Raw genomic sequence first — 13,630 nt, 5'->3', positions numbered from 1 at the left:
GGTTCTGAATCTATAATAACTATTTTTTTTACCTCTGCTTTACTACTTTTTTCTACTTTTTTAATAGTTTTTTGTTTGTGTTGACAACAAATAGCTCAATTTTCTCCTTATTTTGATTTAAGAAAATGACAACTTTGCCATTGCATAATGCCATTTAGCCAATTTTTCAGACAGTCTAGTGCCATTGGGTCATCTGGGGCTGTGTATAAATAAAGCTGTGTGTCATCTGCATAGCTGTGGTAATTTACACTGTATTTTAAAATGATCTGAACAATAGGGAGCATTTACAGAAAGAAGAGTAACAGACCTAGAACTGAGCCTTCATTGATTCAATGTTATGTGTTTTTGATACACAGTCAAATCAATTTAAAGCAACATTAGATAGGCCCTCCTTTTTTCTAAGTCTAGAAATCGCATCAATTGAAGAAGAGAAAAGCCAAGCAAAATGACACCTTTTATTGGCTAACTAAAAAGATTACAATATGCAAGCTTTCGAGGCAACTCAGGCCCCCTTCTTCAGGCAAGATGTATGCCTGAAGAAGGGGGCCTGAGTTGCCTCGAAAGCTTGCATATTGTAATCTTTTTAGTTATCCAATAAAAGGTGTCATTTTGCTTGGCTTTTCTCTACATTCATAATGGCTAACACAGTACAACACCCTAGTACATCAATTGAAGAATAAATGTTTAGGATCTATGACTAGCTGTAGTTCAAATACTGTATCTTAAACACAGCATTTTTGTAAGAAGTACCCAAAGAACAGTTCAGATCTGTTTAAGACTCAAGATAAAATTGATGCCTGCTTTAAATGAGAGCAGGTCTGAAGCTTTTTTTTAAATTATGGTATCTGTGCTACAGAGTGATGCTCTGATAATTCTTTTCCTTACACTCATTTGTAGAAACATGTCTTTTTTACATGCCTGAAGCAGCAGGAGAAGTGAACTGGTGTACTAGCAGCGCAGCTTACATACGTGTACGTCTCCTGGTGTTTTACTAACTTGTATTGGGAATCTTTTTTCCCATTTGGTGTGGCTGTTAGATAAATAAAGGAGAACATTATACAAAATATACAACTTGAAGCAACTTTGCTCTAGGCAAATTTAAAACAGTAAACTAATCTGTAATTTAAATTGCACAGAAGGTTTCTCTGTTTTAAGTTCAAAAAGCTTAAAAACTTTAGACAGCACACTTCATTTGCAATATTTCAATGAAAATGGAACTTTCCTGATAAATTACTTTAGAGAGTGAGTGCGCCAATATCAACAAAACTGGTTCACTCAGAGCAGAGTTGTTTCATCCAAACAGACAGACAAACACAGCAATTGCAGTAGGTGTTTTATGCATTATATTCGAATGCATCTAACAAAGATATGGGTGTGGAGATCCAAACAGTAGTAGCCAATTTTGCTTGCAGCCCTGATCCTCTTTTTAGTCCCAAACTACCAGGTTTCTGAGGCAGTCATTCCTGAATTTTCTATCTATATCTTCTATTCTTGCGCTACATTCATCCTCCAGCCTGAATGAATTGCCTTGTCTGGCACTTGCTTTTTTTATGCCCATGCCCCTGTATTTCTAGATAAAACAATCCTGGGTCATTCAGCATAAGTATAATTATTTTATTTATTTGCTGATGTATTAAATTGTGTGTTACATTCATTGGTGAATCTTACTTTGTACTATATGAATGAGCGTTTGTGTTGAGGCGACTTCCTGCTTTCCATTTGACTCCGCTTGGATGGCATATGGCACCTATGTGTTCAAAAATGGATAGATTTAAAATACATACATTTATTTTTATGAGCAATTCAAGAATGTTAACTGATGGTATTTATTATGGTTAAGAAGATATAGTTTAGTTTCATGTCACTTTTTGTTGGATTTCCCTATCATGAGGTGTTAGCAGATGTGATGATAAGAGAGAATTAGTATGACAGGTTTAGGTTTCAAGATTCTGTTTTGATTTTCAGATTGATGAATTCCTGCATGTTTTTGGGATTTTTGCTTTTGTAGGTGTGCTTTGGACTCATTTGCCAGTTTTAGCAGGCCTACCTGTGTTTTGACCATCTGTTTGCAACTCACACAAATGATATACATTTAAGATGGCAACTCTTTTATTTCTTCCATCCCTAACACTGCTCATTTTGTTTTGTCTGTGTTTTTAATGACTAAAATGCACTTTTTTCTAAAATAATGCAATACTTTTTATCTTTCATTTAAAATAAATAGCAAAAGTCTCCATTCTGTGGTTAATTTGAAATCTGTCATTTGGTACACCAGCTCCAAGGAACTGTTTGTTTCTCTTTTTCATAAAACAAAAACTTCTAATATGACTGGCAATGCACATGGAATATTTTCCCATAATTCTTCTGTCATATTGAAGCACATTAAAATTTGATAGAAACAGTCCCTTCCTTTTATCATTGTCCTAAAATTTCTCCATACTGTTCTGCGACAGAGATCACAAATAATGGGTGTCAGTGTACCTAATACTTTTTCACTAGCCTCACTACTCAGTGAGGAGCATACTGTACTTATAGCTTCTAAATGGTACATTGTTATATATTGGTAGAGAATCAGTAGTATACCGTAAAGTGACATGGGATAATTAGAGACAAAAAGGGCACTGAAGAAATTGCTTTTCAAATTTTAGGTTTTATACAATCAGCAGTAATCAGCATGTTCATGTTTAGAAAATGAAATTCTAAATATGCTGTACTTGTTTTATTTACCCTGAGCTACATATTTTAATTTGCAAAATGTATATCACTGACCTTAAGAGTTACTTTGTGGACTGGTAGCTTTTGTCAAAGCATGCAAAGAAAGTTCAGAAAGCTTTTTTTCATATGCTGATGAGCTGACCCTGGAGGTCCAAGCTAAAGACTTCCAGAACATTTGGAAAACGCACAAAAAGATCTATTGTATGTTCACTACATTGTCTACGTAAGAAAGAACTTTTCTCATATTTCTTTTAACCCTTCTACTGTACACACTCAAAAGCCAAAGAAGAACTCAAACATGATCCATTGGCAAACCATCTTACTCACAATCTTGATTTCTCATTCTTTGAAAGGTGTAATGAATGGTGTGGTGAAATCCACTTGGCAGGTATTATGTCACTGAAAATAAACTAATTTTTTAACAGAATGTCCATTTTTTCTAAGATACCAATTAACAATCATGACATTATAAAGATTATTTCAAGGATACTGAGACCAGCACTGCTGATGAGAATAACTGTGTTATACCACTCTTATCAAGTTGCATTCATCTTTCTATTACTGATGAATTTATTTCAGAATTGTGGGTGCCAGATCCTCCCCTGGAAATGTTGAGGACAAGCCAGGAAATGGGCCTAGATGGGATGCCAGTTCACCGCAGGGCACATTGAAACATGCATGCATCCTCAATCCAGACTGTTTTCGTGTGTGGTTCTGAGTTGGTGGAACAGGCTGCCCACCTCCATCCATACTGCTGCCTCCCTCAACGTATTCAAGAAGCAATAGGAGACCCATCTGTTTTGTGAATATCTGTCTAATTAAAAAAAAAAACTTTGCGCTGCAATACTATATATTGTTGGCTGTTTAAGTGTAATTGCTTTATTCATTGCTCTTTTCACTTGTGGCAATCAACTATTGTTACTTGTCCTATTACACTTCCTGAACAAACAGACCTTGGCTTAATGTTACTTGATTGGTTACCTCTTTTGTAAGTTGCTTTGGATAAAATCATCTGCTAAGCAAATAAATGTAAATGCACCCACACTAACTCACATCAAGTCAATATAGATAATTAGCCCAATTCACATGCTCTAAAGTAAGAAAGATTTTCACATGTTCTAAGTGACAAAGATTTTTTTGTTCACTGTAACTTTCTTTCAACAAATGTGCCCATCTGAAATATACTATTTTATATATAAACGTCTATGTGTGAAAGTGTGTCTGTCTGTCTGTCCAGCACGGAAGTGAGAGGTGGAGTCGGTGTAAGGGCTCCACCTCTGAGGATACACAAGCGAGGCCAGCATGTCGGCAAAACAAAACCTCAGAAGAAAGAGTCACTCGCTTAGCCACGAATGCAGAAGTGAGGTGCGACATTGGCAAAACGAAACCTCCGAAGAAAGACAAAGTCGCTTAGCTGCTAATGCACAAGTGATGCAAGCACATCAACAACATGAAACCTCCTAGGAGAGAGATGCCCAGAGCAGTTCCTTTCAAGTTTTTTCTGCCAATTTCAATAGATTCTAGGACCCCAGACTTTTCACAGCAGAGGCTTACACAGCTATATAATATAAAAACTAGTAAGCATCCCAACTTTTAATGGTGCACTTTACAACTACAAAACTTTCATCCATAAATAACCATACAGTCTGCAGGTTTTTAGATTGCACTCTTCTAGTGAAAACATAGCTGGGTGTTTTCTGCTTAATTATAATAGTTACTCTGGTACCTTCAGTTGAGTATGGAAAGTTCTGCATCAAGAAGCTTGATGCAGTATGGAATCAAACCATTAACTGAACACCACACTAATGTGGTTTTGCCTAATTTATGAAGAATAAGACCATGTAAATAATGAATTCTCTGTCTCTTCTGTATATTTTGATATAACACTTTCAAACCTACTGTATTCAATTTAGGGTGACAGTCAGGAAACTAACTTGGACAGGGTACCAGTCAACTGCAGGGCTCTCTCATAAACACTCTCACTGAAATAAGGCCAATCTCCAGTTAACCTACCCAGATCATCTCTGGACATATGATAGGAAAACCATAGTAAACAGAGAAAAAAAAAGAGACAAACATAAGGAAAACATTGAAATGTCCTGGTGTGGGACTCATACCTAAAATGTTGCCTTTATAGTTCTCATTAGGGGTATCATTTATAAAGATTATGTAAACACAAAACAGAGGTTCAAAATATGCATACACAACTTCCCACGCAAATGGCGGGATTTCTAATAGAAAATGAAACTGCTTTTGTTAACTATAAGCTGTTACATTCCATTAATGAACAGTTAATTTCATGTCAACATGAGGCTAACAAACATCACGTCTCCTTGGGTTGATTCATTTATTTTGAGGCAAAATGGCTTTGGCATATGTTCTTTCACGTTTTTTTTTATATATTTCCTTATATCATTTATATTCTTCTTTATTTTATTCTTGAGCTCCCCGAGAGTGGTGGCCATAGCAGTGATCATTACCTTCAGCTCGGACAGATTGTTTCTGTCTTCTCTGTGCTCCACGTGTGAAGTAGCAAGCTCAATTGTAGTTGATGTTGCTGGCTCGCAAGGGGTAGTTGACAGCGTGGAAGGTAAAGCCATTTTCAGTTTCAATGAACCTTCTGGAATCGGCGAGTAGTCCTTGCCCGAACTCACTTGCATATTTGCTCCCACTTTCGCACTCGGCTGGAGATGATGCAGAGTCAGGTCCTGGGAGATCTGTGCTTTCACCTATATGCTCCAGGTCAGTCTCTCGCAGGTCGTACCTTGAGCTTGAACTTGAACTGGAGGCCTGTTGAGGCGTGGATGAAGCTTTAGCTGAAACAGATGAGACCAATATGCTTTGGCATATATTCTATACTATTCATTGTATCAACTATCATGTCATTACATATGCCTTTCCCGGACCTCCAGAAGAGAAGAGAGGTGCTATAATGCCGCTCATGATCTTGCACACTCAGTTGTGGAGCGTAGCCAGCTGTTCTTGAAATGCAGGTGGCAGGGTCTCAACACATCAGGAGGATACTCTACCAGCCCGTTAATGTCTGCAACATCATGATTGCATACATATGACATTGATTAGCACTGTTTAATTATGAAGGAAAGCACACCAAATAAATGTTACTAGCCACAATGCTGTACCATACAGGTTGTAGCTATATGTTTCTTAGAATATATCATCTAGCTACATTCTATATTTATTTTAACATGTAGCCATGTAACATGATCGTTCTGTAGATGACCTATTAATCTTTTCCATATTTTGCCTCATTAAGATTATGGTTATGGAAAAGCATAACAAAAATACATATAAACAAATCCATATTATTTTTCAAAAACAGGGACATAAAAATATTTTCAAAATGTCATTTCTCTTTAAATACAGGACACAATTCATCCACTTTTAAATCTATAATAAATCTTAAAATGTAATGTCATAATTGGTAGTCCTTGAGGTTGCCATTATCTATAGCAGTACAAGCATAAGCTGTTGATCCCCTTTCAATTGCATTTTTCAATTGTACAGGATACTTAGCCTTTATCTAGAGAGGGGTAGGGTCATTTGACACAGGAGGTTGTTTGAGTGAATATTATGACACTGAATTACGTATGACCACACAACTAAAAGTGCTCATCAACCATCACTGCAATACAAACCTTTCTGGAGAGAAGTGAAGAAAAATGGCTCACAGTACTTTGTACGAGTTGCATGTTTCAAATTAATTGATCTAATGTATCTGGATTTTTTATTAGATTACTCCTTCCACTGTATGCTAAATAACAAACAGAAAGTTTTGCAAAGTGATGGATACATTTCCAGGTCATAGAAATCACTCCCTTGTCATTCAAGCTTGGTAATAAGTTGGACTTTTGCCAGGTTAGTTATCAAAATGCCTATAATGAACTTGGTGTCCCATCCAGAATTAGTTCCTGCTTGGCAATATCAAACCAATACTGAAAGGGATGGATTAAGCAACTGAATTAATTAAATATTAGCACACCCTCTATAGCACAGCTGGTCCTGAAAAGCAGATACTGTTAGATAAGTCATATTTGTATTTTGTTTTGCATACAAAAATGTAATGTATGAAGATTAAATAATAATAATTAAATAATGTGAATTAATCAATGGTAAAACATTTACCAATATTTATAAGTCAGCTCCGTTTGTCTTGAGCAACTGAAGGTACACCAAATAAATCAACTAGCAGTGTGACCTTCATATTGCTCTCTATGAAAAATACTGGAAATTGGTTGCTCCAGAAACAAAGATAACAAAATAAATGTGAGTTTAACAGATGATTATTTTTTATGTTCTGCAGCAAATTAAAGTTCACAAAGCTGAAACTGTTAAAAGCTCAGCATTTCCCATAAATGAAGTGCAGGAAATCAGGTCACTTGAAACCCTTGTAAATGTATTCTGGCTGGTAGGCTGGCGATGTACTACATCATGTATCCCTCCAACATAAATCTCACAGATTGTGTGAACAAACATAAAGCTGGCTGTAAACCATAGAGCAGGTGAAAATTTAAATACGAACAGGAATTTAAAACTTATTTTTTGTCATCTTGCATAACTGAATTTTAGGCTTCAAAATATATACCCATTAGGGTAATATCAATTATTTATCTTGGCTCCAAATGTATCAGTTACCAAAAATAGCCAGAAACATCTGCCTTAAGATTTTTGCCGGTGCATGTCATTTACATTTGCTGTGACCTTGCAACAAATTGGCTGCAATGGTTTGCCAGTTGCTATATGTTACTAAGTTGCTGTTCAAATATTCTATTACCTTGCTTCACCACAGGGGCTTCAGGATTATGCAAATTGTGCTCCATACACTTATGCTACACATGAGACACAAAGATACAAACGGTTTTATGTGTAAGCCCTTTCATGAGAAAAATTACATTTAACTCCATGCGGACTGACAAAGTCTAAAGTAACTATGGAAGTGTAAGTACATTGTAAGGGCAACTTTTTAGAGCATTAGGTCTTGCGATTTGTGTTCCTCTGGAACAAGCTTTATCTCAAGGCTCTGCTCCCAGAGCCTCCTATCAAACTGACCATCTATGGTATTACATTTCACTGTAACCTATGCAATAAAATCTTTAAACTAAATAAGAGGTAAGAGATACGTATTCCCATCAAGAGCCTCTTTTCATCAAGTATTCTGGTCTTTATTAAAGTTTTTCCACAGTGAAATCTATATGCTTGCTTGCTGCTGAGGTGTCTCACTCACTCAAACAAGCATACTCAGCCAGGAGCACAACTCCTTTTCATATCTTTCTTAGAAAAAGCTTGGAGAGTCTCCTGCAGCTGACTGAGTTATACATCTGATTTTTTTTTTTGTTTTGCTCGCTTTTTTGGTCCTGCTAACAACCACCTCAGGGGCCTCAGTTTCCTCTGTCCTGTTTCAATAAACATAGGAGAACAAAGTTACTTCTAAGTAACATAGGAGAACAAAGTCACTTCTAAGGATCATGAGTTTATTTATTTATTAGATTATTTACTTATCAGTTATCTTTGACATTTCTCACTGTAATTGGAAAGAGCACCTCATTCTTCTTTTATTTGTCTCTCATAAGGCAATGCAAAACAAGGAGGAGGAGGAGGTTGGGAGCATGAGCAAACAAGGTAAAAAAATTAAAAAATAAATACTTGTTGTTCTCTTTCCTTTATTTTGTCAAATAGCTATGTTCAACTGTTTAGATATGAATAAGCAATATGAAATATGTATTAAAAATATTGTGTAATAAGACTTATGGGATAACACCAAATTTATTAATAGGTGATCAGACATATAGGAGTAAATACCCAAATGGTAGTGGTTTTGTGTCTAATAATCATAACATTTCCTGATAAGTATTGGAGTACTGAAAGATTATTTTTTACATAACTCTAAATAATATAAAATATTCAAAAATTTATATAATTCCTGTTTTCAAAAAATGGATATATTCTCTTTGTTGCAAGACCAAAATCTTTCTTATGATCCAGCGTTTATAGGATCTACACATCCTTTTTGGTAAACTCCTACGCTTTGTTACTGTAAGTGATATTTAAAAATAATAAAACCAAATGCAGGTGTTTAAAGACCAATTTAAAGCAAAATCATCAGTGCTATATAGAAAACAGACTAAAACCTATTTTAATGACTGAGTTTGTCCTTTCTCCCATTCTACCAGCAACTCCAGTTTTCCACACCATCCTCACAAAATATGTTGGCTATGTTAATGGGCAGTTCCACAATGGCCTGCACAAGTATTTGTAAAGTTGAGTGTGTGTGTGCACATATATGTGTGTGTTGTGCGTGTGTGTGTGTGTGTATGAGTGGGCTCCACAATGTACTTGAGTCCTGTCCCCAACCAATTCCTGCCTTGTGCCTAATGCTACTAAAGTAGGTTGTAGTTCCCCAAGACCCTGAATTGGATTATAAAGGCTTGAAAATGTTATGTTTGGAATTCAGTACCCTTCTTCATCAACTGTTGGATTAACAGACTTTAGAATTTTTAATCAGAATTTTGTTCTTGGCTATGAAGGCACACAGTGGTGCACCTCCCTAATCCTATCCCAAATAATAGAAACATATGAGGGCAGTAATGATGGAAGAGAGGAATAAAGGGTCCTGCAGGGAGGTGGCAATGAAACGACACGGCGCATGGAAGAGATGGGTGGGACAGCTCTCTAGAGGAGATGTGGAGAACTTAACCTCAGTGGATTCAATTCCTCATCTAAACAGTACATGATAATCTCCCCAGTGCATTTATCCCCCACATATATGGCAAAGTAAAGACACCAGCTTACCCACTATGCACCAAACATGGAACCTTGAAGCATATTTATAGTAGTTGCTCCAAGGCACTAGAAGAGAGGAGATACTGGTAGTGCCATGATCAAGTTTGGAAGGTCATGACAGAAGTCATCAGCAAGGGGATTAAGTGGAGCAATCAGGTCCATCCTTTGAAACAGTCCACCAGCTTCATTAGACCTAGTGAGCAGCTGAAATCCCAAGACAATAAATCTGCAGGAATATTTGCTTCTGCAATGCATTGGCAGCTAATGGTGGACCTGGAGACACAGCTAAAGGTCCTACAGCACATAGCAGTAATTACCTTGAGGCCAGATATTGTCCTCACCTCAGAAGCCACCAAACAAGTTGTTCTGCTAGAGCTGACAGTCCCATGGGAAGATTGTATTAATGAGACTTTTGAGTGAAAACTCACCAGGGACAAAGGACTGGTCAGCAACTGGAGATGAGATGGTTGGAGAATAAGTTGCCTACCAGTAGAGGTAGTATGCAGGGTTTTTGTAGGTTGATCCTTGGCTAGAGTCCTTCCATCACTGGGCGTTGAAGGAGAGAGGAATAGATGGGTCATCAGCAATGCCACATTAGTGGCTGAGAAAACATTTAGATGATTGTGGCTCAAGAAATGACAGCCATGGGGCTGAAGTGATCTGTTTGCTATCTAAGCACAAGTTGAGGCCTGATCAACCTCACCTGGGTCACCTTTAGGAGTGTGATGCTGAAGGGCCTAAAAAACTTGAGGATACCACGAACTTGTATGAAGATGTGGCCAGAAGCATCACTTGATGTATTTTCTCAGTATTTGTTGCCATTAGTTGCAATGTATGTATCATCATATGAAGCAGAATAAAACGTCAAGACAAAAATATGAAATGATTTAAAACATTTGCTTTCCAGATGGACACTTGCATAAGTTTGCTACATTTCCTCTCATTATGCCATTGCCTTTGTTACAATAAAAGGGTTCATAGGCCTGTGTTGGCAAAGACTAAAAAGTAAATCTGGTTCTCACAACAGTTAATTCATACCTGCATGTAAAATAGAATGAGGCTAAGTGTAGCTTGTCACATAATAAAAGCCACAAAGTGAAATACAAACTATAAGTCACAGTGGTTGGATCTAAAATCAAACACAGAGAGAAAATTAATTGCACAAAAATTATGGCAAATAAAAAAAATAAATAAAAAGGAACACATAAAATGCAGCAGCAACCTAATAGTAAAAGCACAACACAAAAGAGCACTGAGGCCTAACAGATAAATAGTATCATCATGCAAAGGATCCCTGAGGCTATGGTTTCCTGCTGGGGACCAGTAATCATAAAATGATCAGATTCAAAATTTTGGCAGTGTGAATCAGCAAAAGCCAAAACTATAAGATACAATTTCGAGGGAGCAAAATATGAACAGATGTGACCGATCATTCCCAGAACTGGATGTGGATATGTTTTTTTTCCACACAGAATAGTAAAAGCAGTTATAGGAACATGCTTCATTTATAAGCGCAAAGTATATTCATAACAACATATAAACAGATATTTCAAAAATGTTAATTTTAAAGAAGTTGTGATTAGTTAACATTAACATTATACAAAGTTATTGTCTTTAGATTATTATCAATCTTTAATTTAATATTGTTTTTTGTATCAGTAAGGTGCTGCTGGAGTATGTGAAGTTCCCCTTGGGATTAATAAAGTATCTATCTATCTATCTATCTATCTATCTATCTATCTATCTATCTATCTATCTATCTATCTATCTATCTATCTATCTATCTATCTATCTATCTATCTATCTATCTATCTATCTAGTTTGTCACAAATTAAATTATAATAATTAAAAGAACCTGTAGTGAAACAGATTACATTCAGATCTTGATAAACATAATATTAGCATGTAGGTATAAAATATATTTAATGAAGTTATTCATAAAGTTCAGGGGTGACCCATCCTGATTCTGGTAAAGTGGTCTTGTAGTGGCCGCAGGTTTCCTTTGGAAACAGAGTCTTATGCAACTGCAGATATTTTCATTGAATTATTTTTTTGTATTTTGCACTCTCTTAAAAACTAAACTTCCAAACAACATACTCTGCAAGGATAAGTTCTACTGTTGTAGATTTTAGCCTATAGAAGAGCATTCACTTTACTTTGATTTTACTACTCTTCTTTTTCAATTGCTCTTTTATGGCAAAAGCAGATTATTAGCAACATCAGGCACAAATGTAAATGACAACCAGTTAGCTGGTACTCTATAGGGTTTGTTCTTAGTTACACTTGTGTCTTTGTAGGAGAGTCCTCCAACTTTTGAAGAACTAGTTAAAGATCTTAACAGGAAGACCAAATGTTGATTAAGAAACAATATTCTCAAATGAATATTCATTTGAATAAAAGCCAAACTTAAAATCTTATTTAAGGAAGGAAATGAGTGAAAGACATTGTTAAAGATAATTGTTTACAGTAAAAACATCAAAATAACTTGACAACCTGGGCATGTATTGGTCACTATGATAAGAATATTTAAGCAGTGAATTACACCACAAATCAAGCGAACCATCAAATCCTAGATGCAATATAACACGTATGAAGTTAGGAACATTTTGTTTTACAAAGCATATATGTTTAAATATACTTGTTACAAAAATAGGTGGAAGGGTGTCACTCAGTGCTGTTGCCTAGCAGAAAAATGAACAGACCTTGATTCTCAGCCATGTAGTCTGGTCTGATTAGTGCATTGGTACTGTTGATGAAAGTACATGTCAAAACTGGAAAAAGTTGGGACGGTATAGAAAATGCAAATAAAAAAAATGCAGTCAGTATGAACCCAAAAAATTTTATATTTTGTCTAGTCAACATCATTTCATTTGGGTAGTATACATCCATTCCTGCATTTCAGGCCTACAACACATTCCAAAAAAAGTTGGGACGGTAAAACATTCATCATTTCGTAATGTTGCCACTCCTTCTCTTAAAAGATGTTTTGGAACTGAGGATAATAAGCCCTTAAGCGTTTCAGGTGATATTTTGTCCCATTTTTCCATCAGACATGTCTTAAAATATGCAACAATATGGAGTTGTCTTTGTAGCATTTTTCGTTTCAAAATTCTCCACACATTCTCTATGGGGGCAGGTCAGGACTTCAGGCAGGCCAGTCCAGTACCTGTACCCTCTTCTTTTGCAGCCGTGCCTTTGTAATGTGTGCAGAATGTGGTTTTGCATTGTGTTGTTGAAAAATGCATGGTCATCCCTAGAAAACATGTGGTCTTGAAGACAGAATATATTGCTCTAAAATCTAAATGTACTTTTCTGCATTAATGCAGCCATCACAGAAGTATAAATTACCTTTGCCTAGGGCAGTGACACAACCTCATTCCATGACAGACAATGGCTTTTGGACTTGTTCCTGATAAAGTCTGAATAGTCCTTTTTTCTTTGGTCCGGAGAACACAGAGTCCATTTCTACCAAAAAACACCTGGAATACTGATTTGTCTGACCATAATAAACATTTCGACTGTGTGACGATCCATCCCAGATGCCTCTGAGCCTAGAGAACTGTATGGAGTTTCTAGACATGGTTAACACAAGCCTTCTTTTTTGCACAGTAAAGTTTTAAGTGGCATTTGTGAATGTAGCTTTGTAGTGCAGTGCTTGACAAAGGTTTCCCAAATGTGCCCATGTGGATATATCAGCTATTGGTGAGTGCTTATATCAGCTTCTTGATGCAGTGCCATCTGAGGGATTGGAGATCACAGGTATTCAGCTTAGGCTTGCGCCCTTGCTCTTTACACACTGAAATTTCTCCAGATTCCTTGAATCGCTTAATGGTATTATTGGGAGGAATATGCGAATCCCTTCCAATCTTTCTTTGAGGAACATTTCAATAAATTTCTCACGCATTTGTTGACAAACTGAAGGTCCTTTCCCCATCTTTGCTCCTCAAAGACTCAGCCTTTTGTTGATACTGCTTTTGTACCAAATCATGATTTGAATCCCCTGTTGACATCAGCTGTTTGTAATCACATAATTTAATTATTTTGCCTTATTACTGGCCCAAATTTGCCCCTGTCCCAACTTTTTTTGGAATGTGTTTCAGGCCTGAAATCCAGGAAT

Source organism: Erpetoichthys calabaricus, chromosome 4, assembly GCF_900747795.2.
Source record: "Erpetoichthys calabaricus chromosome 4, fErpCal1.3, whole genome shotgun sequence".
In the NCBI taxonomy this organism is placed as follows: domain Eukaryota; kingdom Metazoa; phylum Chordata; class Cladistia; order Polypteriformes; family Polypteridae; genus Erpetoichthys; species Erpetoichthys calabaricus.
This window is presented reverse-complemented; position numbering follows the sequence as displayed.